At 46.9% G+C, this 27364-nt stretch overlaps 1 protein-coding gene and 1 pseudogene across 3 annotated transcripts in view; one reads left to right on the plus strand and one right to left on the minus strand.

The window, feature by feature from the left end:
- The window catches only part of TNR (tenascin R), a 1024744-nt gene that overhangs the window by 827164 nt on the left and 170216 nt on the right, over positions 1-27364 (minus strand). The window lies entirely within an intron of this gene.
- The window catches only part of LOC146833739 (autism susceptibility gene 2 protein homolog), a 38134-nt pseudogene that overhangs the window by 6303 nt on the left and 4467 nt on the right, over positions 1-27364 (plus strand).

The raw sequence follows: 27364 nt of genomic DNA on the forward strand, positions 1-27364 counted from the left end.
ATAAATAAATGAAAAGCAGATTTAAGAGTTTAGAAATTAGGGAGCTCTAAAAAGAGCTGTTGTGTTTATGGAGTCATTTTTTTAGTGGTACCTACAAGTAAGTACCGATGCAGAGTCTAAGGTTCAAGAGGAAGACTCTGTTCCCTTCATCATTGAAGTGCACACCATCTCCTCTATAAATGTCTTGCATGTCGTAACGCAAGTTGTTGTGGTAAATGGCACCCATACCATAGTCACGGAGGAAAGCAGAAACAGATTTGTTGACGTGCTTTCTTGCTTTGTCAATCTGTGGACAGAAATGATTGGACCAGTTCCATTTTTGCCTTTGGCATATGTTGGAAAACACAAAGGCAGTTTTAGGGAAAAGTGAAAACAGTTGTGCAAAGGTGTCCTTCATAAGCATTTCCAGACCTACCCCAGTCAAAGTGCCTAGGTCATTGCCACCACAGTGCACTATTATGAGGTCAGGGTGTTGGATTTGCATGAAGGATTTCACCAATGGCATCAATTGGTGCCACTTTAACCCTCTCTGACCAATCCATTTAATGTCTACATTTGGCAAAGCAAGGTCTCTCACCATATCTGTTTTCTCTGCAAACTTTTCACTCCAGAAGACATAGCTGTGCCCTACAATCCACACTGTGAACATCTTCAAAGGAGATCTGGATGCACTCAGGAGGTGTCTTTCAGTAGAATGGCAATATGAAAAGAAAGACAGTTTGGAAATGGAGGCATACATATTTTTTTCAAAACAAAAAGAACTGATTGGCTGTTTCATACCATTCTAGAATAAAAACTAGGCTGTATGTGTAAATTAATAGAAGCATGTTTTGTATTGGTACAAAAAAATGTGTAACCAAAGAACAGTACTATGGATTTGCTGTTAGGTTTGAAAAGTCAAGCACTCTTGCTCTGTGGAATTGAAACATTGTGTGTCGAACTTCTGACCTAACTGCACACAGCAGTGTTCCATGAGCTGTTGCTATGGTAGCAGGCAGAAGTCAAGTTGGGGGAAGGGTACTAGGCAGAAGTCAAGGTGGGGGAAGGGTACTTTTGGAAAAGGGTTCGTTTTCAACCAATAGAAATGTGTGATTACATGTGAAAAAAAGGGGGAAGCACTGAGATTTGAAACTTACATGTATATGTGTGGAAAAATAGAGGGAAAGTTTGCCATTATCTGGTTCTGCTGAGAGGAGAGAGGTGAACACAACAGAGATCCTGGCTCTGATAATCTGCTGTTTGAGTGTCACATTTCTTTCACAACTAACTAATTTTAAAGGTGAGTTTACAGTTTGAGAGGGTATGTATGTGGTAACTTAAGAAATGAATAATAGAAATGGGAATTGTTTTTGTTGTAGTTACACATGGTGGTTTCATAATGTGTCAGTGTGTAAAAGTGATTTACACTTGCCCCTGAAAAAAAAAAGAGCAGTAAGTGTGCTTTCAAATTGGCAAAGAAATTTCGTTTTGGGACTAATGTGAAAATATGACTCTGTGTGCATAGAAGAATTATAGGCAGAGATTTATTGCGTCTTGCTCTGGTGATTTCACAGTTGCATTAGATGGAAAGGGGGAGCGAATTTTTGGGGGAATAAGCAGAGGGTTAGCACACACCCATGTCCTTGCCGTGTATAGTCATGCACAGTATTTACAAGCCAGTGGGGTTTTCAGGTTTAAGTCTGTAATGCAAATACATTCAGCATCACTAAGGCTGGTTGCCCTTGGTGGAGTGTAGGCAGTCACAGAGAATGCACATGGTGGTGGTCTGAAAAAAAAACAGTTTGTACACGTGCAATTAAATAAATCAAAAATAGTGGTTTCATAATGTGTCAGTCTGTAAAAGTGATTTCCAATTGTTAAAAGAGGCAAAAATATTTTTTGGAAAAAAATGTAAATATGTGTACTGTATTATAAATTGTTATAAAAATATTAATACTTTTTTCTTTTTTTTCAGATCGATATAGAACATTTTCGAAAACTACAACCATTTTAAAAACTATTTTTTAAAAAAACAAATGAATAAATATTTTTTTGAGTGAGTATGGTAAGTCAATGTAATGTGATAAATGATTTTTAGTGTTTTTTTAAAAAAAAATAAAAAAGGTACGCTTACCGTACGCGTACGGTAAAAAAAAATAAAAAAAAGTTTTTAAAAACATATGTAAAAAAAAGATGAAAGATAAGGTTGGCTCTTAAAAGAGCCGTTGTGTTCATGCAGGGACAGAGGAAAGAAAGATTGGGAATATTAGACGGTACGACAAGTGTGCTGATCTATTTTATTGTTCACTAGGGAAATACTGGTCTCCCTATAAGTAATTAGATCGTGACAAGTGGCGCACCGTACTTCAACCCTCGCAAACCGAGGGTTAATTTCCAGAGGGCCAGCAAAAGGAGATTCTCCCCCCACAGATGAAGGGCTCACCTGACCTGCAGAAGAAGGAGTCTGCTCTGCAGATGATGGTCCAGGCTGAGCTGCTGTGGATGTACTGGCTCGTCTTTCTGAAGAGTTACCTCCAAAAAGATGACCATGTGTCCTTTTGTGTACATCCTTGAGGTGTCTGATCATGGTGTGATTCCCAAAGGAATACTTCCTGTCAGGATTACCTCTAGAAAGTACACGCTGACACAGCCTGCAAGTAACTAAGGGTGCATTCACCTTTTGCTGGCCTTCTGGAAAAGTAAAATAATCCCAAACATAAGAAGGCTTTACTTTCCTCGCTCTCTGCCTCAAGACAGTGCTGCTGGTGCTAGCCTCACTCTCAGAAGGGCTCTGCTGTTCTGCCATCGTATCCCAAAGACAAACCAGCTCCTTCTTCCAAGGGATCACAAGCAGAAATGAGGGGAATGGGTGTGGTGTAGGAGAGTTCTAGAACTGAAAGTAGTTTCCACCAATCAAAAGTTGTGTTTCATGATCACATGACCTACCGTACGCTTACGGTACGCTTACGGAGCGCTTACGGCAAAAAGTACGCGTGCGCGTAAAAAAGACACGCGCTTGCGCGCATGCGCATAACAGTCATTTCCCGGCACTTCCGCGTAACGTGCGCGTGTTGCGTAAGCGCGCACGCGTCCCACGCGCAGTACGCGCGGCTACGCAAAGTACGTAACTATGCGCAAGCAGCGTAGATAGATTACGGACGTTGCGTAAACCGTACGCTTACCGTGAGCTTACGGTACGCGTACTATAAAAAAAAAAAAAAAAAAAAAAAAAAAAATCTGGAAATAAATTTTACATGTTTATTTTAAAAAATATATATAAAAAAAATATTTAAGGATTTTAAAAATTTAAGCATAGTCTTTATAAAAGATAAGAAAATTAAATTAAAAATATGTTTGAAAAAAATGAAGAATAAAAAAAAAAAATAGCATTTAAAAAACCTTGCAAATTCACTGAAAAAACCATGGGTTTCACACACGTTATAGTTAGGAATTAGCATTTAAAAAACCTTGCAAATTCACTGAAAAAACCATGGGTTTCACACACGTTATAGTTAGGAATTAGCATTTAAAAAACCTTAGAAATTCACTGAAAAAACCATAGGTTTCACACACGTTATAGTTAGGAATTAGCATTTAAAAAACCTTAGAAATTCAGTGAAAAAACCATAGGTTTCACACATGTTATAGTTAGCTGGACATTTTACTCGTAAAAAACCAATGAAATTGCCCCGTTATAGTTAGTTCAGCTAACTATAACTCGCGCGCCCGCAATGCACTGCTGATGACGTCACATATTACATCACTCATGACATGGTCAGTGACATCACTCATGACATCACTGATGACATCTCAAATGACATCACTGATGACCTCACTGATGACATCATCCTTGTGATAGAGTGGCAGACCTCCTCTCACCTTAATATAAGTTTTGATACACACATTCAAAAATAGAGACTAAAAATTTCAAAACAATGGACATACCAATACCAGTTACAACAACCTCTTCAGTAATTCTAAGATCCACATACACATCCACTCATTCACCAACAGTCCTATACAGTCACTCATACATGTACTCACTCATCATATGTACTCATACATCTATACATCCTGTTACACAATGCCACTCATCCATAGAGTTACTCACACACATAGTCACTCATGCTAATAAAGAATAAAATATACATTTACTTGCATATACAGTAATACACACACCACCATACTTACTTCTACGGAAACTTACACATACTTAGTCTTTTAAACAATCACTTATAGAAACACATACTTATTCATACAGGAACTCTTTCAATCTCTCCCTCTCACATATAGTCACATATATACACCAATAGTCACATATACTAGTTTAAAACATATGTAGTTACTCCTGAAGACACTATTGAGACAGTCATTCACTCACTAACACACCCATACACACACTCATCCACCCATACAGTCCTGCACACATGCTGTCTTCAACACATACAAACAGTGAGTCACTCATTCATGCATCTATGCACTACGTAATACCCCCCACCGTACCATACAGACACTCAGACTGATACTCAAAAAAACAACTAATAACCTATATAGACACCCATGTAGCTACTCACCAACCCATGCAGCCACTTATACACAAAGTGAGAGATACACTTAATCAGTCAGTTACACAATCAATTTTTCAAAAACAAATCATCCATTTAGACACTTATATACCCATTTATTCTTCCATTGACCTTGAGATATACATATATAAAACATATTTAATTTTCAGAAAAACACACATTCACTGGATGATGTCATCAGTGAGGTCATCAGTGATGTCATTTGAGATGTCATCAGTGATGTCATGAGTGATGTCACTGACCATGTCATGAGTGATGTAATATGTGACGTCATCAGCAGTGCATTGCGGGCGCGCGAGTTATAGTTAGCTGAACTAACTATAACGGGGCAATTTCATTGGTTTTTTACGAGTAAAATGTCCAGCTAACTATAACATGTGTGAAACCTATGGTTTTTTCACTGAATTTCTAAGGTTTTTTAAATGCTAATTCCTAACTATAACGTGTGTGAAACCTATGGTTTTTTCAGTGAATATATATATATATATATATATATATATATATATATATATATATATATATATATATATATATATATATATATATATATATATATATATACAAATAGTTATTTTACATTATATTGTGCTTAAAATATATATGTATATACATTCATAGTATCACATTTAGAGGATTAACAAAAATAATATTTCATCATTTATATAAACACAAATACACACATATGTGTTTGTGTTACTATTTAATATATAGTATTAAATAGTAGTGAAATGTATTTAATTTACATTATTTTGAATGTATATATTAAAATATTTAACATTTACACTTTAAACTCTATTTATATTTAAAAATGTATGTTTGTTGTATATTTGTAGCTAATATTAATGTCGACTATATGTTTTTCTGACATTCTGGTACTTACCATTATAGGTATAGGAGCACAAGCTGTGGTCAACGATATTTTTGACGCTATCTTTAAATCACCATATTGTGAACCCAGAAACAGTGCACTCTTTAATATGAGTGTGCACTGCGCAAGATACACATCAATGGACAAACTCTTTTCTTTGTAGGACACAGTATTAAGCACTTTTGTCACGCCCTGTTCTTTACACCAGTTTTGTTGTGATGCTGAAACTTTTTCCGCCTTTTGCAGTGGCGGACGGAACGGATCGTGGGTAGGGAGGTAAGGGGGTGTAAAAAAGAAAAAAGTACCTAGTTGGCGTGTCTCTCCCTCATCGTCTCTCCCAGCCAGAACGGAACAGGAAGCACCCAGGCTCCCCTGAGCCAATCACAATGGTGCAAAAGGAAGTTACAAGGAAAAATAAAGGTATTTCTCCTCATTGCGCCTCCCTTGCACCTCCCCGGGGGAGGCGTAGGAATCTGATGCGTTCCCAGGTTTACAAAACCTTTTAAATCTGGGATTGTGTCAGGTTTCATGGATGATGTGTGGGAACACCCACATCAACAGCCATGGAACGCCCCTTTCACACAGAGTAATACATGAAAGGGGGCCATACTTACAAGGCCATGAAAAGCCACCCAGAGTGGCTTTATGTGGCCTTGTAAATATGGGCAGGCAAACAGTGCAATGGGCTTGTAAATAAGCCCCAGAGTTTTTACTTCTCTAGACCAAGCACTCTTAACCTATACTGTCTACTAGTTTGGATGACTTGTGACTCCTACACCTTGTCATCCTCTGTCTGATGTAACATTGCCTATACACTGATGTACAAACTTATGGCTCATTGTCTCTTTGTAGTGTGTATGTGAAGTAAAGTACTTTGACACCTTACACTGGTATGAGTGGCACTATATAACAAAATAAATGCATGAGAGAGAGTGGTTATGGAGACTTGAGGGGCAATGTTAAAGTGTTGTAGTGAGGGAAACCGTGGAGAAGGAGGTCAATGGGGGTCTCCAACATTGTTGCACCTGGCGCCATCAGCGCTAAGGCCTGCCCTGAGAAGGATGTTGTTATGCAAAGTGTCATTCTTACAGACCACAAATTAACATGGTATCAGAACGTCTTGTTCTAACAGAACAAACAGAAACACAGGAAACCCTTGTGTCGCATTCTCACAATGCAGGGTAGCATGCCATACACCTCCTTCTCATAGAACAAAAACCCACTACTGTGGAATTAGGGAATGTTGTTATCACAGAGACAAGGGTCCAGAGTGTCCCGTTCTAACAGAACAAACAACTGGGAACTAGAATCTGGCTCAGAGCAGAGACACGCAGCAAAGCAGAGTGTCTCATTCCAAGAGACAGTGCTGAAAACCCCCCGGGGCTTTTTTTAAAATAAATAATTCTGTGTGGGGGGACTTGAGCCCCCTCCACACGCCCCGGGGACCGCCACCTCCCCGGGGCACTAAGTCTTTAAATATGGGGGTCCGTTAAGGAGCCCCAGGGACCACCAACCCCCGGGGCTTTGGAAATGTTGGGAGGGGGGCTGCGCGGCCCCCCTCCTGGAGCCCTTGATGTCCCTGGGGACCACCACCCCCCAGGGCCGGCTCCTGCAGTGTCCCGAAGTGCCCACCCCCGGGACACTGTAGTTTTATATGGCAGGGTGGGAGCTATAGCAAACTGCTTTGGTTTTTGGAAGAGAGAGCAGGAATCCTGCTCTCTCTTCCAAAAACCAAAGACGATTGCTTTTCCACACGGGGCGCTGCATTTTAGCAGCTCTCCATGTGGAAAAGCAATGCCGGCTTCCGCAGGACGCGGCAAGCTTGCCGGACCGTGGGGGGATTGGGGACCCCGCCCCATGGTCCCCAACAGATAGGGCCGGCCCCAGGGGATGGGGTTTCCGGGGCCATAAGTGGCCTGAGGAGGGGGGCCAAGCAGCCCCCCTCCAATAAAATGAAGTTTTAAAAAATGGCCATGCCCCGCGCTTCATTTAAATGAGGCCCCCGTGTGGGCCAGGTCTCGGGGGCATTGCCCAATTTATAATTGCAGGGGCCCGCGCGGCCCCCACAGCCCCAGGGACTGCCAACTCCCTGGGGCTATGCTAATAATATGCGGGTGGCGCCTCCCATCAGTCCAGCCACAGCCAAGCCCCAGGACGCCTCTCTGTGCACCGGGGCATGGGAGCCTGCCGCCTGCGCCCCGCCTTAGACCCCTCGCATGAGTTTGCGCCCCCGGCGCACCCCGCATCGCAGTCTGTGCCTGTGATCGCTGATCTCCTCGGGCACCATGGAACCTGCTAATGCCGTCTATTTTTTCATCTCTGCTCGTGAAGTTCTGGGCAGATTGTCTTGGACAGTCGCCAAGTAGGAGCTGCGAAAAACACAGCGTGAAGGAGAGGTCGACAAAGAAGACCCCCGCTCCTCAAACCGGAGTACAGAACGGAAACTTTGGGGGCCCTGGTGGATAAAAAACCGAGATTGTCGAAGGATATGCGGCAAAGAAGGAGAATAATAAATATATGAAAAGGTTCCTGCAGGGAAAGCGACGGGGAAGGGTAGCAGCTTTGTGAAGCCCAGCCTGGAATTGGATGAAAGGGGAGACCCTTCACCCTTGCAACACCCCCCTTCCTTCCTTTGTTCCGCCCCTGGGGGGTCAGCACCCCTTCCTCCCGCGGGGATCCCCACCCCTCTGGATTAACACCACACTGGGATTCATGGTTTGTCGCTTGATTCCTTTTCTGCAGTTCCTCCTCAGTGGATTATCATCGCCAGTTTGTGTTGTTGCTGGGTTTTTTGCACATTTTTGGTAGTTTCCTTGGATTTCGCACCCCCTCTACTGTCGATTTCTTAATTACAAATGGGGGGATTTTGAACTAAGTGCAGAACTTGAGAAGGGCTCCGATGTCACTTCCGAGAAGCTCTCGTCTCCAGCACCAGCAAATGGGGTGCTCATCACTGAAAAGCCAGAAGCGAAGACTGCGTTCTCCCCGAAGGTGTCGGGCCTAGAGCGCAGCCAGGAGCTCAGCACCGAGGTGTGCTTTGCGCTGCCAGTGCATAGCCCCCAGCCCGTCGCGACTGCCATTGTGACTTCTGCTTCCTCAGCCCCCACCTACAGTGCTAGCCCGCTGGTGAGGGAGTGGTCCACCCCCGCCACGGCTCCCCCGCCCCGATTAACCCTGCAGCCTCAGCCCCGGCCACTTTCCCGGCTTCAGTCTTGCCCTCAGTCCCGGCCCCAATCCCGACCCCAGTCACAACCACAGACTCAACTGCTGCTTCCAGAACTCAGACTTCAGCTGCCCACCCACATCCCACCTCACCTCAGCTACCAACCTCACCATCACCAACAGCTTCCACATAATGGACTCCAGAACATCAGTCGCAGCAGCAGCACCATCAGCGCTGCCAGCATCGGCCTGCCCAAACACTTGACCCCCTAGCCCCAGATCTCCCAGCACCACCCCTCCAGCCCGGCCTTACCCCACTCCATCTTGAACCTTGCTACCTCGCACTTTGCCCTCAGGACACAGAACGAGCACCATCCGGCCATGTTTGCCAGCCCTCCCTTGTTACCACCCCCACCAGCGTTGCCCACCAGCAGCCTTCTGATTCCAAGTCACCCAACCGGCCCTGGTTACTCAGATACCAGTCTGTTGATATAATTCAGCCAACCAATCGTGCATTGCCAGCCTCATTCTGGGATCCTTATTGGCACTTTGTCTCAAGCATCGCTCTTACCTCCGCCCATGAGTCCTCACGTAGAGAACCACCACAGCATGACCTGCCGAAACAAGGAATGCCAGTTCGACAAGTACACCCCCAAGTTGGACAGCTCTTTCTACCAACATTCCAACTTTTTCCCGTCCTACCCTCCAACAATACCCCCCATGCTGCCCCATTCAGGCCCCTATGGGTCACTTCAGGGAGCCTTTCAACCCAAGACCTCAAACCCCATTGACGTGGCAGGACGGGCGGGTGCCGTTCACCACAGCCTCCTGCAGAAGACACCCGGGGTAATGGATCCATACCGGTCATCTGTTAGAAAACCTGGGAAGTGGTGTGCGGTGCACGTCCAAATAGCCTGGCAGATTTACCACCACCAGCAGAAAATGAAGCAACTGCAGAAGGACCCCCATAAGCTGGACATCTGTGGTAAACTGGACCTGTTCAGCAGGCTGCCCGCCCCCAGAGTCTTCCCGGGGTTCACCTATACACACGACCTGGCCTGGCCCTTGTCCTCCAGCACTGGGTCTTCACATCCCACCGCATCCCCCTACGGACCCTTGTTGCACCAAAGTGGCTTCCTTCCCACCAGCCAACTGGCAGCTCACAACAGCCTGTTTACTCACAAGCAAGGGCCGACCCTTCAGAGCTTCACCAACCTGCAGGAGCCCTGGAACCGGTTCCACCGAACCCCGTCTTTCTTCCCTACACCACCACAGTGGCTCAAGGCCACCGAGTCTGAACGCTGCTCGTCCGCGACCAATCACGACAGAGATCGGGACAGAGAGCCAGAGAAATGGGATCTCTCCATGAGTAAAGATGAACGTGACAAAGACAGGGATATGATGGATAGAAGTTGTCATCTTTCAAACCGGTCTTCACCTGCGTCTGCTCCTGTGAGTCATCAAATCAGCAACCTTATCTGTAGCAATAGCCAAAACGCCAACGATTCCCTGCGGCTAAACAGTATGGTGGAACGGGAGAGACCCAAGGAGCCGGAGAGGGACCACCTTGAGCGGTTACGGGCACCCACCTCAACAGAACAGAAAATTAAGGAGAGTTGCTCCCCAGTCAAGGAGCCACTCATTTCTGAGAAGAGACTAGTGGAGGACAACACCAAGCCAGTCATTCAGTCTGTCTCTCCCTACAGCAAGCCTGTCCTCAGCAAGAGCCTTAAGCTCAGCAAATTAATGAACAAAGACTTAGAGAGAAAGGCCGATCTTCCCAATGAGCTCCTGAAGATCAAAACGATGTCATGGTGAAGGAGGAACGCAAGGAGGAGTCTGATGTTCTTGTGGTCGGAACCTTCCCATCAACCCAGAACAGCGGAGCATCCGCCGCCTTCCTCCCTGCATGAACTGCAGTTGCTTCAGTCCATGGCGGCTGCCATGCCCTTGTCAATGAGCAACGTCCACCAGATGAATGCTATGAATGCCCTAGACCGCTCCAGGATGATGAACCCTCTCTTCAGCATGAACCCTTTGCAGGCACGGGACCAACTTCCGGGCTTCACGTGGGACCCCATGAGGGATCAGCTGCGGAACCTGGACCTTCAGCACCGAATGGACTTTCAGCTCAGTGCTGCTGACGCCATGCACAGGTTCCAAGCCACAGCTGGACTACCCGACTCACAAACTCTGAATCCAGAGACTATTCTCCATCCAGGAACCCAAAAGAAGTGGAAGCAAGGTAGTCTCAGAAAAAAACGGGAAAACAATATTTTTGTTTTACTGTAGATAGACTTTTTTTTTTTTTTAAATGCACTGCATCATTTTTTTCCAAACATTCATTTTTAAGGACGCAAGCACAGTTCTTTACCCTAAGTGGAAGGATGGGGAAAGTGTCAAACTTTAGACAACCAGACAATTGCTTACATGAGGAATCTAGCCAAAATATTTTATTTATTTTTATGACTAGAGACATCTGTTTGTCCAAAGCTCCCTGTGGCCTTTTTTTAGTTCTGTTTTTGGGGCAGGTGTGAGGTACTTTCATACAGAACTTGTCACTGTGTAAAAGGGTGCTGCCATAATTCACATGGTGATCCAAGGCCACGTCCCCTTTTTACACCACTCTGCAACACAGCTCTGTGGCGCTTACTGGAGGTAGCTGGTGGGCTAGTTGGCCGCCAGGGACTCTCAGGATTCAAGGGGACTTGATCTCCCAACTTAAAACGCGTGACATGGTGCGTTAGCACACTTATCACATCAGGCCACGCCCCCACACTGCACCACTGTGCAAACGCGCCCCCTGGTGTGTTGTAAATTGGGGGATTAAATCCCCTTGAATCCTGAGGGTCCCTGGGGGCCAACTAGCCCACCAGGTACCTCCAGTAAGCGTCAGGGCTCTGCGTTGCCTAGAAGTGGACCAAGGCTACGCCCCCTTTTTAAACCACTCAAATTCACCATGCACTCTCTTCGCAGTACTCTAATCATTCAGTCACTACCCATGTAGTCATGCAATGACCCAGTCACTAACACATTCACTGCTGCAATCCCTTGAGGACTACCTATGCAGTCCAGTAATCTCCTTGGTACTAACTATGCAGTCCTCCAATCACCCAGCCAATTCTATGTGCTTATCCAATCACTGCGCCAAAACCCAAGTACTTATTAAATTCACCATGCACTCTCCTCGCAGTACTCTAATCATCCAGTCACTACCCATGTAGTCATACAATTATCCAGGCACTAGCACATGCACTGCTACAATCCCTGTGTACTACCCATGCAGTCCTCTAACCACCTACACACTTCTCATTCGCTCTTTCAATTCCCCTGGTAGTACTCATGCAGTCCAGCAATCACCCTGTCACTCCCGTGCACTCCTCCAGTCACCCAGCCACTACCATGTACTAATCAAAACACTCCGCCAATACCCAAGCACTTATAAATTCACTCAGACACTCTCCTTGCAGTATTCTAATCTTTCAGTCAGTAGCTATGTACTCCTGCAATGATCCAGGCACTAACTGATCACTGTTACAATCCCCGATGCACTACCCATACAGTCCTGTAACCACTTACACACTTCTGATTTGCTCCTTTAATTCCCCAGGTAGCACCCATGCAGTCCCGCAATCGCACTGTCACTCCCCGTGCACTCCTCCAGTCACCCAGTCACTACCATGTACTAACCCAAACACTCCGCCAATATCCGAGCACTTATAAAATCACCATGCACTCTTCTTACAGTACTCTAACCATCCAGTCACTACTCATGTACTCATGCAATGACCCAAGCTTTAACTCATGGCAAATACAGAGGAGGTCATGCTAATCACAGGGGTACCCCAACGCATAGTGATCCCTAGTGTATGTAGGTGTTTTCACTGTATTCTAAGTGTCTTTTAGCAAAGCGCTGGCTCCAGGCCTGGTTAGTCAGAGTCAGTTACCACCAGTACCCGTCAGCAAACAGTTGGGGCACAGGCGGACTTTCTACTCCTCTGTTGGTTCTTTCTGCACATCTCTTTTTCTTCCTGCACTTTTGTTCGCCTTTCAGGACTTCTGTTGCCTCTTTCTGCATTTGTCTTGCTTCTTTCTTCGCTTTTCTTTCTTCACATGTCCTACCTTTGTAGGCATAGTTAGAAATTAGCGTTTAAAAAACCTTAGAAATTCGCTGAAAGAATCATAGGTTTCAGGGATGTTATAGTTAGAAATGAGCATGTCAAAAAATGAAATTCACTGAAAAAAAACATAGGTTTCAGGGACGTTATAATTAGAAATTAGCATTTAAAAAACCTTATAAATGCACTGAAAAAACTATAGGTTTCAGGGACGTTATAGTTAGAAATTACCATTCAAAAAAACAATGAAATTCACTGAAAAAAACACAGGTTTCAACGACGTTATGGTTAGTTAGACATTTCTCTCGTACAAAACCAGAGAAATTCAGCTGTTATAGTTAGCAGAGCACTGCTGATGAAGTCACATATTACATCATTCATGACATGGTCAGTGACATCACTGATGACATCTCAAATGACATCACTGATGACATCATCCAGTGACTGTCTATTTCTGTAAAGTTTAAATATGTTTTATATATATATATATATATATATATATATATATATATATGCAAACCAGCGGTAACCTACTTGAGCCGCACTCGAGCTGAAATGAAAGGTTACCAGCCTTTGATGAAAGGTATGGACACAGTTCAACATGCGAAACAATTTAAAACAGCCTTATGTAGCCTGACGCGTTTCGAGAAGTGTTCTCTTCCTCAGAGGCGGGATAAGGTGCGTGCTTCGGCGAACGCTGACTTCCCCTTAATTTATGCATGATGACACGCCCCCATTGGGGCTGCTCCATTGAGACAGTGTGCAAGCATTCTGGGAGTTGCAGTGTTCGTGATTCCTCCATTTGAATATGCGCACTCATTACTGTTCATGAGTGCGCATATTCAAATGGAGGAATCACGAACACTTCTCGAAACGCGTCAGGCTACATAAGGCTGTTTTAAATTGTTTCGCATGTTGAACTGTGTCCATACCTTTCATCAAAGGCTGGCAACCTTTCATTTCAGCTCGAGTGCGGCTCAAGTAGGTTACCGCTGGTTTGCATATATATATATATATATATATATATATATATATATATATATATATATATATATATATATATATATATATATATATATATACATACATATATGCCAAGGTTTATTGAAGAATGAGTGGGTGTATAAGTGTCTTAGGTGCATGACTGACTGTATAAGTGAGTGATTAAATGTGCCTTACTGAATGCTTGGGTTAGTGACTAAACTGTGTGAATGTATGTATAGTCTGTCTGTTGTTGTGTAAGCTGCTGCATGGGTTGGTCAGTAGCTACATGAGTGTCTATATGGGTTATTGATTGGTTGCCTGAGTATTTGTATGGGAGACTGAGTGTGTGTGGGTGGGTGGGAGGTGTGTGACTCTGCGCATAGATATGTGAGTGGTTGATTCACTGGTTGTATGGGTTCAAGAGTGCATGTGGAAACAGCTGTATGGGTGAGTGAGTGTGTGTATGGGTGTGTTGATGAGAGAATAGATGTCTCAGTGGTACATGTCCAAGTAACTACATATGTAAAAGGCAGTGTATGTGAGAGTTGGAGTATATAAATGACTATACGTCAGTGATTGTGAGAGTGGCTGTATGGATGAGTGTGTAAATGTATCAGTGATTGTATAAGAGAGTAAGTATGCATTAGTATCTGTATTAATAAGTGAGGTGGTGTGTGTAAAACCGTATAGGTAAGCAAATGGGAGTGTGATTGATTCTTTGCATGACTGACTAGGTGTGGGAGTAACTCCTGGATGAGTGGCGGTGTGTGAGCGTCTGTATAGGTGAATGAGTGAATATAATAGTGTTGTATTGATGAGTGACTGCATATATGAGTGATTGTATGGGTGAATGAGTGGATGTGTGTGTAGACATAGGAATCAGTGAGCGCGTATGTAGTAACTGGTACTGATGTCTATGGTTTCTAAAATGGTAGTCTGTATTTTAGAGTGGGTGTATCAAAGGATATATTACGGTGTGAGGAGGTGCATCAGATTATCACATGGATGATGTCATCAGTGATGTCATCAGTGATGTCACTGACCATGTCATGAATGATGTAATATGTGACATCATCAGCAGTGCATTGCGGGGGCGCGAGTTATAGTTAGCTCTACTAACTATAACGGCCGAATTTCTCTGGTTTTGTACGAGTGAAATGTTCAACTAACTATAACGTTGTTGAAACCTGTGGTTTTTTCAGTGAATATATAAAAAAATATATATATATGGACTCCGTTTGTACTCAATAAATGCTGTATGCGAACTCTGCAACTCGAGTGCTTTTTAACTGATGGGCAACCTCTGAGCTGGATATATATATATATATATATATATCTCGTCAAGATACATATGTGTGGACTGCTACATAGTAAAACTTTGCTTTCCTATAGAAACTTACCATCACAATATTTTTGTCCTCGATATTCTTGACACAATATTTTGTCTCACCACATTTTTGTTTCCTATATTCTGTCTAAACATCCCTCATTGTCATTCTGGTCCTCCAATTTTGCCTGGTCTGCTGCTATATACCCCTAGTAACCCAGCTCCTCTCTGTCCTCCACTTCAGCACTTCATCATGCTTCTTCTTCTTTTCCCCCTTCCGCCCCCTCTTCTATTCAACTGAAGTCAGCCAGTTGTGACCTCTGAGTAGGAACAGGCTGGGATACCTCAGAGAAACCTATGAAAAGAAATGGACACCACCAGGGGGCATTTCTGAAAGTGGCCAACCTTTCATTTGTGTCGATCCACCCCAAACCGTTGCCTACCTTTCATAGTCAGCAATATAACTCGGTTCACTACTCATTTGGCGCACAATGGGGCATATTTACAACTAAAGTGGCGAAGCGTGGCGTTAAGCCAAGAAGGCTAACTCCACACTCTGTCACTTTAGAAACGCAGGGCTGCACCGTATTTAAAACAATATGGGGTAGCCCTGCGTTTCCCCCTACGCTGGCGCTAATTTCAGCTGCCTAGTGCCAACGCAGGCACCCTTGCAGCATTGTGCGTGGGTGCCTCTGTTGTGGAGAATGATGGCATGCCTTCCTTCACATAAACAATATTTAAATGGCGTTTTGTAACTTCTATGTGTGCTGCTTAATGCCGCACACATACAAGTTGCAAAATGTCAGTTTTTAAAATGATTGTTTATGTGCAGGAAGGGACACCTTCCTCCACATAAACAATCAATGGCGTTTTGCTGTTTGCATGTGTGCTACACAACACAGCACACTTAGAAACAGCAAAAACTAGAAGAAATTTATAATTTCTCTTCATTGCGCCAGGGTAAGACCAGGTTTTCCCTGGTCTTAATTTTGGAGCTGCCTCATATTTACACCACCCTTGTAAATATGGGGCAGCGTCAAAATCAATAGGTGTTGCGGTGGAATGCCCAGCGCAGCTTCCATTGCCCTCCCCTTTCACGTTAAGTATAGCCTGAAAGGGTGCCTTATTTGCAAGGTAGCGTTAAGCCATGTTGAGTGGCTTAGCGCTTCCTTGTTAATAAGGCGAAACCCCTATCACCACCACAACGTTCAAAAAAGTGAGGCTGTGGTGGCGATAGGGGCTTGTAAATATGCCCCAATGTACTGTGTCCTTGGAAATGGTGTGCATAGGTTTGAAATCTGCATTTATCCCCATAGCGTCCCCTAGAAACAGAAGTGAAAGATTTGCTAACACATATTAGCAGCCATTTTGAACAAGGACACCACACAAAACACGGAACTTGGACCATTCCAAACATTTAGGAAACACAACACATTAGTTAAGTGTATGTGTGAGTGTGCTTTGTTTCATGATTACATAGTGTTTCTCCTTGCAAACACGTGTTTATCACGAGTTGTAAAATGCTATAATCAATAAGCATAAAACCCTTACTAAAAGATTCTCAAATCCTTTTGTTTGAACCTCTGTGCTAATTCCAAATAATTTATTTCTACAAGTTCCATTTGCTTTATTATGAAATGTCTTATGATTTTTCAAATCATATCTACTTCCAAGTGTATTTTAAAGTTGGTAATTGTATTCCGAATTTATTTTTACAAGTGGCGGGTTGGAAGCAGTTTATTAGTGCAGCACAATGTGAAGCTGAGGAGCGCGGGGGTGCCCTACGAGGTAGGGAGGGTAGCGGACACTGAGTCGGGAGCTACAGAAGATGGGCTGCTAAGCTCAGCAGTGAAAACGTGTTCACCATCACACGTATTGTTAAAGTGGGATTCGAACACCAAGTACCAGCAGTGCAGGGTCCGCATACCAGCGCGGCATTAGCCATATTGTGTTAATGGCCACTTTACACTGCTTTAAAGCGCGTGAATCAGATTTCGTTTTTTTAATCCGCCTTCATGTTTTTTATCCTGAAGGGCAGCCGTGAGAGTGGGCCCAGTAGGGACACGTTTCAAAACAGATCTTTTTTTTTTTAACTGCCGGTCCTCAGGCACAGCAGGACCCGGCCCACTTAAATCCCTGGTAACAGGGCAGACTCACAAAGGGGTTTCATCCAGGCACACAACGAACCGCTGCGTTCAATTATCGCACACCAGATGCAAACACAGGGAACAAGAACATCTCATTTTAACGGAGAGGGGGAGCACGCGCGTTTCATTCTCACACAGGAGAGACTCTCTGCGGTCCAGAGCATTTAATTTTCAAGTTCTCAGTCCTGACACCAGTCCCCAGAGATTGTGAAAAGCTCTCATTAAATGCCCAATCATCTCTGTCAGTGTGGGCTGTTCCTGGCTTTTGTGAGCAGAGCGTGTGAAGGCAGCGCGCGCACCTCTCGCGAGCCAATGCGCGTGGCGACTGCAGGGGGAGCAGGCCCAGCAGGTGGAGGAGAAAAGAAAATGAAACATTTCCCCTGGTGAACATGTCCGGTGCCGGAAGCTATCTACCATAAAATACTGCCGCTCCCTCTTAAGGACACTGGCAGAGTAGGTAGACTTGAGTAGCAATGGAAGAAAAGTGTATTGTATTGCAGCATTTATATAGCGCTTGTTACATACATTGTATTGTATTTGCAATTAGATAGCGCTTACTACCCCTGACGAGGCGTCTAAGCGCTTTTTCGGTGAGTAGCACACTATTCCGAGACCCATAAAGGATTAGTGTTGAATTAGTATAGTGAACATGTGGATCGCTGAAGCGCGTGCCACCAAGGGTACCATGCTACACCGTGTAGGGTGTATGGTTGGAAGTGTGTTGTCTGCTTTTTAGGTCTCGCCTAGCGACGCTGCGCATGCGCTGCACGCCTTGGCGAGACCTATTGTCGTCGGTTTCTCTGCCGAAGGGGGACAGGAGATGTGCACGCATAGGGACAGGAGATGTGCACTCCGTACACGTGCACATCTCTTGTCCCCGCTTAGGGCTGGCCTTTAAACACAGCACGCGCATGGCGCGCTTTCACTTTCCCTCCCTTCCAGGTGGCGTGGTCCGCTTCGGATTTCTGGGCGGTGTGGAGCGCCAGTCCAGTCCCCCCTCCCCTGCTGTGGGCGCATAGGAAGCTGGCTGCCGCATCATTAGTCACACGGTCTAACCAGCAGCCATGTCCACGTCTTTTCCCAACCTCCCCTACCGGCATCCTGTCGGGCTTACCTCACTGGTGCTTGGTAAGGATGCGGTGCTCGGGGTGGGCGAGTGCTGCAGCGTCACCAGTGCCATGGTAAGTCTTGGAAGAGTGGAGCTCTGGCCATGGGATTATGACCGTTTCAAAGGCCAAGGGCCAGAGAGCGCCGCCTGGGGGCCTCCATCTGCGTGTCCTGGCAGAAGCTCACACTGGGGTGCGCGCGCTATTGCTTCCTCACTCCCCTGTCCTGAGGGTTTGTGAGTGAATTCCCTGCTTTCTACCCCCTCCCCCACCTTCTTGGAGGTTGGCCACTGACCTAAGAACTCACCTTTCACGATACTTTGGATGTGCACCTCGGGACAGGACACAATACACAATGTTGTCAGAGGGAGCTGCGGGGCTCAGGAGTCAGGCTAGGGGGTCGGCTTACTGTCTCGAGTGCCAGTGTCACTGTCCAACTAAAACCTCTCACGCACACTTAGTGAGGACATATGGCTGGAAGCGCTTCACCCGGAGACCAGTGCTGGCCGAGAAGGTATCCAGTTTTAGTGATGCCTATATTCATATCGATAAAAGTGTTTTTTGCCTGACTGTTTTTTTATATCAATTTTCAAAATGTGTCTTATTTAAACCATTCTGCTGGTGTTTCATTCAAATGTATTTGTTCGTAAAATCTTGCTTTTTTTTGGTTTATAACCTTCATTTGTCCCGCATTTTCAAGTTTCGCTCCTCCCCAAAACAGTGAGTGGCAGGCCCTAGCACTTTTGATGTTCACTTTATGTGTCTGATACGACTCCTCAGACTGTTTCTTAACAAGCATAGGTCTCACATTTACGCGAGTTTGAGCTATTGACATTGCAAATAATAATGCTTTTTAACTTATTTGTTTTTCTTTAAAAAAGATAAATAAAAGGCATTGTTATTTACAATGCCAATAGCTGAAAATGTCTCGTAAATGCGAGACCTATTGCATTGCAAATGCTTGTTATCCTATGTAGGAGATGTTTCCATGTGTTTCCATGTCGAGCGTGATGACCACAAGGTGCAGTTATTGCAGTGCTTAATTTAAGCCGGTGGTTTCCGGTGCTTGGCACCGGCACTTAATTGTCAACACTCGGGCTTGTGACAGCCTGCCACAAGATGGTGCTGTCTGGCTAATTTATAGATGAGCACAACAACAGTTAAATATTAATTCAAAATACATTTAAAATGACTATTACCTGCCACCCAAGCCATTCATATAGCCTGGGGGGGTCTGAAATAGTCTAAATTGTTACACTTGTAAGAGAGTGATGGTTAGTAGTTCTGCTGTTACTATCATTGGCAGGCAGTATCAGACTACAAGAGGTAGCCCATATACCCTAAGGAGACTAGGGCAATCACCTATTACATACAATAATGTCTCAAAAGGGTATCAATTGGAGGTCAGTTACATGTAGCACAGTTAATTGCTGGGAGTTGAATCAAAAATGGTGAAGAAAACCAGGGAGACAAATTTCTTTTGTAACATAAATTGTATTTTTAGTGAATATACATACTTGACATATTAAGCTTCATATGATCAAACATAAGGGTGGCACTGCGTTACATTGAATGACGAGTAACCTGTAAGATACTGTGCACAAGTGCTCGTGGAGGACAGGGCCGGACTGGGAACTAAAACCTGTCCTGGCAAACTGCTCGGCTGGCCCCCCTGGGGGCTAAGGGGGGTGCAGCCGAGCTATTTGCTTGGGCCGATTTCGGCTGATTTTGAAACAAGGGGCCCATATTGCTGGCCCCTGGTAACGAAAACGGCCCCCAGGGGCTTAAAACCGCCCCCCACCCTGTGGCCCACCGGGGAAATGCCCGGCGCCTGCAACGGCCAGTCCCGTCCTGGTGGAGGATTGTGACGGCGCAAGTGACACGTGTGGAAGTATGTACAGCGATAGGTGAAGGGCGCAACAAGGAACAAGTGAAGATAAAAATTTACATAGTTAGGATACACAAACAGTAAATGAGAATTAATACAAAAGTAATCAAGCGGGGTATCCTTTAGGGGAGCGCCAAGAGTTATTGTATGGGTATCCTAACTATGTACATTTTTATATTCATTTGTTCCTTGTTGCGATCCTCTGTTGAACCCTGAAGGTTGGGAATTCTGTTTGCAGAAAGGCTAGACAATGTTACCAATACACAGAAAAGTAGATAGAGGAATACTACATTTATAGCCCAATGTTTATCTAACCAAAATTGTACATTTAAAAATAGGCACTGAAGGCTGCCTGCAGTTCCTTTTACTGAACACAAAATAAATAAATAAATATTATGCCAACGTGTAACAATTATGGAAATCCCTTAAACTCAGTGCTTAATTTGAGCCGGTGGTTGCAGGAAGGGCTGACCAGCACTTATTTTGTGCGACATGCACTTATTTTATCTCTTCAGACTTTAACCCTAAGCAACAGAGAGAAAAACACACAAGGGGGAGGAAGGAGGAAGACAAAGGTGGAAACACCATGAGAAAGGGAGAAAACAGGGAAGAAAAGAACCTGAAAGAGTGAGATGAAGGTACAGGGAGTGACTGGTGGTGGATTAAAAAGGCATGAGGTGAAATCAAGACTACAGAGCCTTGGTAATTGGCAACCCAACATTCCACAAAACTACTGCTGACTTCTGTGCAAAACTTTGGGCACCGGCACCATTTACACTCATCAAGTCAACAGGGAATGTTAATTGAAAATCACTGATAAACAGTTAAGTATAGATTTAGGAGCATACATAGGGCCTTATTTTGAGTGTGGCGTTTGTACTGCCATCCCGCTGCAGCAGAGAAGCTGAGTACTACGCCGAGCTGAAGGCATTCCTGCCAGCCATATTAAGATGTTGCAGCTGGAGTATTCCGCCACCTCTCTTTGAGGCGGTGTCCTGACAGAGTGACATGTTGCTGCTGTAAACATAGGTAAGCACTACGTGATTATATCAGAAAATTCATTAGTATGTTGTGTATGTGTCATAAAGTATATGTAGGTTATGTGTACTGCCTGTTTTGTTGCATGTAAAACAACAGGAGTGGAAAGTCACTGTTACCATACACCACATAGGAGAAGTGGCAGAGAAGCCTTCCTTCGATGCTGGCGACAATGGGGTTGCTCAGCCTCATGGTCTAGGGGAAGCAGCACAGGAAGGACCTGGACAATAGTGTTGGACACGGATTCCAAAGTGGGACCCCAAATAACAGGTGAGTATGCACCTCCTTTCCTACCTTTCCGCCGAGCCGTGCTTGGTGGAGTCCCCGCCAGAAAAAGCTAGACCGAAAGGCAAATCATAACCCGGAAAGTGGGAAGCTTGGCGGGATTGCCCTCACTTTCGACGCAGGATCAGGAGTCTTGGCGGTGGCGGCGGGACCGCTGAAAAAGTGACGGCAGGACCATTCCACCAAACTCGTAAGCAGTCCCATATTCAGTAATTTTTATTGATCCTTGTGGCTCAGTCCCTAGCAATATTTAAAGTTTGTAGAATTGTGAGAGCAGGGTAAACAAAGTGGCAATGGTCTCCTACCTTGTGAAACCTGGCATAAACTGTCTGCAACATGTTTAAAGATATCGAATCAAAAGGAGAGAAAGGGAATACTAGTGGAGCCACTCTTGGTCCCCTTAATATAAACAAACAACAGAAGAGAAATTCCAAACAGAGAGCTTGTATGAGGAGTCATGCCTGTTTTTTAGAAGATCCCTCACTCACCAACCTAGTTGGTGACATGCTTCATCCTCGGGATCCCACCCAAGGGGACGAATGCCTCTCGGGTGTGCTGCGACGCCTGGTTACAGCGAAGCGGGTTTTTTGGGAAGTGCAGTCAGTGATAGTGAAAAGTTTAAATTGCCTTTACTTATCCCAACTATTTTTATTGGTGGAGAAGTAAGGTAAGAATAAAAAGTGGTGAAAGTGGATGTAAAAACTGGTTAAATTGACCAGTCACATCCTAATGTGGAAGTGCAATTACCGGTCTACATGCTTTAGCCTACGGTTGCGAGTAGCGAGGCTTTTTTGTTCAGGACCAGAGTGCAACAGGGGTATGTACACGCTAAGGTACACCCTCACCTGTGACACATAAATACCGCAAAACTTACGGCTACAGTGGGCCTTCTGCAATGTCTGAAAGCGAAATAATTCTGAAAGAAAAAACGTAAATAAAGACAAACATGCCATATTGTAGGTTTTTCACAAAAGCGCGTTTTTTCCCCGGGTTTCCCCGGGTTTTCCCCCGCCGCTGAGTTCCTGCGGCCCGCCCCCTTCACTCCCATTGGCCACCCCGCTCCCACCTCCCAGCTGCTCCTCCCTCCCTCTGCCCTCATATGGAGGCCACGAAGCGGTGGTATAGAGCGACCTTTGACCCTGTCACCAGGCAGGTCGCTCCCCCCATCCGCCACGCAGCCCCCTGTGGGTTGAACCTCCGTTGCCGCTTTTGCCGCCTGACTGCTCGCTCCCTTTTTTATTCTGTACCCCTGCGCTTGGCTTTCTGTGCCACTTTGTTTTTTCATTCTGTGCCCCTGTGTTTTGCTTTCTGTACTCCTGTGCTCTGTTGTCCCTCTCCCGCCGTCTTTTCCCGCCGTTTTTTCCCCAGGTTTCCCCGGGTTTTCCCCCCGCCGCTGAGCCCCTGCGGCCTCACACCCTTCACTCCCATTGGCCGCCCCGCTCCCACCTTCCAGCTGCTCCTCCCTCCCTCTGCCCTCATATGGAGGCCGCAAAGCGGTGGTAGAGAGCGACCTTTGACCCTGTCACCAGGCAGGTCGCTCCCCCCATCCACCACGCAGCCCCCTGTGGGTTGAACCTCCGTTGTCGCTTTTGCCGCCTGACTGCTGGCTCCCTTTTTTATTCTGTACCCCTGCGCTTGGCTTTCTGTGCCACTTTGTTTTTTCATTCTGTGCCCCTGTGTTTTGCTTTCTGTACCCCTGTGCTCTGTTGTCCCTCTCCCGCCGTCTTTTCCCGCCGTTTTTTCCCCGGGTTTCCCTGGGTTTTCCCCCGCCGCTGAGCCCCTGCGGCCCCGCCCCCTTCACTCCCATTGGCCGACCCGCTCCCACCTCCCAGCTGCTCCTCCCTCCCTCTGCCCTCACATGGAGGCCGCGAAGCGGCCGCGCAGCGGACGCGTGCAGCGGGCGCGCCGCTGGCACGCCAAAGGCACGCCTAAGGCAAGCCCGTCTGCGCCCGTCCGCGCCTGGACCGCACCCAGCGCCAGAACCCCTGGACCCCGCACCCCTCGCAACGCCAGACTGCACTACGACGCAAGCACCCTCCACGCACTCAACACCAGACGAGACCACCCCTGCTACCGGGCCACCCCGTAACGCACCCAGGGGCCTTTCACCTGCCGGAACTGCAGATTCACCAGCATCCAACCCTCCACACCACCAGCCAGAGAACCCAACCACCTACGCTGCATCCTCCTCAACACCCGCTCCGCTCGCAAGCACGCCATCGAACTCTGGGACCTCCTAGACTCCACCGCCCCGACGTCGCCTTCCTGACGGAGACCTGGCTGAACGCCACCTCAGCACCAGACATCGCCATAGCCATCCCACAGGGCTACAAGATCTCCCGCAGAGACCGCACCAACGGAGTGGGAGGAGGAATCGCCATCATCCACAAAGACTCCATCAAAATCTCAACGAACACCGATGACACCCTCACCACCGTCGAGCACATGCACTTCCAGATCCACACCGACCCCAACACCACCCTCAGAGGAACTCTCATCTACAGACCTCCCGGACCCCGCCCACAGTTCAGTGACACCATCGCCGACCTCATCAGCACCCACACCCTCGCTTCCACGGACTACATCCTCCTCGGGGACCTGAACTTCCACCTCGAGAACAACAACGACGCCAACTCCACCGCCCTGATTGACAACCTCGCCAACCTCGGACTCAAACAGCTCGTAACAACACCTACTCACGCCGCTGGACACACGCTCGACCCCATCTTCTCCGCAAGCCCCCACGTCTCCTTCAACCACACCACCGAACCACACTGACCACAGATGCGTCCACTTCACCTTCAGAAAACCCACCACACACCACAGCACCCAACAGCTACCACACCGCTGCTGGGGCAAGGTCACCGAGGACCAACTGACTACCGCCCTCGCCCTGAGACCACCCACCGACCCCACTGACCCAGACACCGGCGCAGCCAACCTCACACAGTGGATCAACGACTGCACCAACACCCTTGCCCCTCTCAAGACCTCTACAAACAACCACACCAACAAGAAAGCCGCCTGGTTCACCGAGGACCTCCGGATCTCCAAGCACACCTGTCGGAAGCTGGAGAAGAAATGGTTCCACGACCGAACACCAGACAACCGCACAGCCCTCAATAGCGCCACCCGCAGACACCACCAACTCATCAGGACTGCCAAAAAGACCGCCTTCAAGGACCGCCTAGACAACAACGCACACAACACCAAAGAGCTCTTCAGCATCGTGAAAGAACTCTCCAACCCCAGCTCCAACACCAACGACATCCCGCCATCTCAAGACCTGTGCGACTCCCTGGCCACCTTCTTCCACCGCAAGATCACCGACATCCACGACAGCTTCAACTCCGACCCCCCCGCACCCACCACCGAATCCACCACCCCTGCGACTACCACTCGCACCAGTCGCCTGACCGTCTGGTCCAGCGTCAGCGATGAAGACACCATCAAAACCATGAACTCCATCCACTCCGGATCCCCATCGGACCCCTGCCCTCACCACGTCTTCAACAAAGCCAGCGCAACCATCGCGCCCCACCTCCGGAAAACAATCAACTGTTCCTTCGAGACAGCAACCTTCCCAGAAAGCTGGAAGCACGCCGAGATCAACGCCCTTTTGAAGAAGCCCAAGGCGGACCCCAAGGACCTCAAGAACTTCCGGCCCATCTCCCTGGTCCCTTTCCCGGCGAAAGTGACCGAGAAGATTGTCAACAAACAGCTGACCGGCTACCTCGAAGTTAACAACATCCTGGACCCTTCACAATCCGGTTTTCGCAGCAACCACAGCACCGAGACCGCCCTCATCGCCGCCACTGACGACATGCGGACCCTGATGGACAAAGGAGAAACAGCCGCCCTCATCCTCCTGGACCTATCAGCAGCCTTTGACACGGTCTGCCACCGCACCCTATCAGCACGCCTCCATGACGCCGGTATCCAAGAGAAGGCCCTGGTCTGGACCACATCCTTCCTCTCCGGCAGAACCCAGAGCGTCCGCCTCCCACCCTTCCGCTCCAAAACCACCGAGATCATCTGCGGCGTCCCACAGGGATCCTCCCTCAGCCTGATGCTGTTAAATATCTACATGGCCCCCCTCACCCACGTCGCACGACAACACAACCTCAACATCATCTCCTACGCCGACGACACCCAGCTGATCATATCCCTCACCGAAGATCCCCACACCGCCAAAGCTAACCTCCACAGAGGAATGAAGGCCGTAGCTGACTGGATGAAGGACAGCAGACTGAAGCTGAACTCAGACAAGACAGAGGTCCTCATTCTCGGACCCACCCCATCAGCCTGGGACGACTCTTGGTGGCCCACGTCACTAGGCACAGCCCCGGAACCCACAGACCACGCACGCAACCTGGGGGTCATCCTCGACTCCACTCTCTCCATGACCAGGCAAGTCAACGCCGTCTCCGCGTCCTGCTTCAGCACCCTCCGTATGCTCCGCAGGATCTTCAAATGGATCCCCCTCAACACGAGAAAAACCGTTACCCAGGCCCTCATCACCAACAGACTCGACTACGGGAACGCCCTCTACTCAGGAACTACAAACAAGCTCCTGAGACGACTCCAATGCATCCAGAACGCCTCGGCCCGACTCATCCTCGACGTCCCCCACCGCAGCCACATCACACTCCACCTGAGAGACCTGCACTGGCTCCCCGTCAACAAAAGGATCACCTTCAAGCTCCTGATCCACGCACACAAAGCACTGCACAACACCGGACCCACCTACCTCAACAACCGACTCAGCTTCCACACCCCCACCCGAAGCCTCCGCTCAGCCAACCTCGTCCTCGCCACAGTCCCTTGCATCCGAAAAACCACCGCCGCCGGCAGATCCTTCTCCTACCTCGCCGCCAATACCTGAAACACTCTCCCCACCATCCTACGACAGACCCAGGACCTGCTGGCCTTCAGAAGACTCCTCAAGACCTGGCTCTTCGACCAGTAGCACCCCCCCCCCCCCCTCCCCAGCACCTTGAGACCCTCTTGGGTATGTAGCGCGCTTTACAAATGCAGTGATTGATTGATTGATTGATAGCTCAGTGTGGGTGACATCGCTCATGCTGCCATGCATGCTCATCAGGTTGCGTCGATAAGTTTAACTCTTAAACCTATGGTGATAGTGGTAAAGTGTGTGGATTTCCGGCACTCAATCACACGATGGTATATTAGGTGGACTAAGCATTGCCCCTGTGGTAGCATGCCGGATCAAAGTGCAACTATGCACTAATACCTGCACGCCATTTCGGAATGCCAGGTATGTGTAATAGGCATTTTTTACACGGAACCTCGGTCTCACAGATTCTCGAATAGGCAATTCTGAAGCGTTATGATCCCGAGATAACCTTTGCGTGATTACTCAGGCCCCTATTTTGGCCTTGGGTTAATTCCCCTCTGACTCCTGTGTTATTGCCGGGAGCCCCCACTACGGTACTTGCCTGTGAATTTTTTACACAGATTCATCATATACTTACATTGCCTAGGAGCTATATTGGACTTCCTTTCTTGGGACTGTGTTTCTTTCCAATTTCAACATAGAATCTTATTGGATGTCGTTACATTGAGCATGGGACCATGACCGCCGTATGAGTTTCTTCACAATAAGAACCCTAGTGGATGCTGTTATTTGTTTAACCGTGATAACCCTATGATCTTCGCTACTTCAAGTTTTAGAATTCCTTATGGATGCACGGTGCCCATCCAGTCCATGGTGTATGTGAATACCTACAACGCATACAATCTGATGTTATTTTTCCTTCAGAGGGGATATTACACATACCTGGCATTCCGAAATGGCGTGCAGGTATTAGTGCATAGTTGCACTTTGATCCGGCATACTATGGCCAACCTACTGG

This window comes from Triturus cristatus, chromosome 4_2, assembly GCF_964204655.1.
Source record: "Triturus cristatus chromosome 4_2, aTriCri1.1, whole genome shotgun sequence".
Taxonomy (NCBI): domain Eukaryota; kingdom Metazoa; phylum Chordata; class Amphibia; order Caudata; family Salamandridae; genus Triturus; species Triturus cristatus.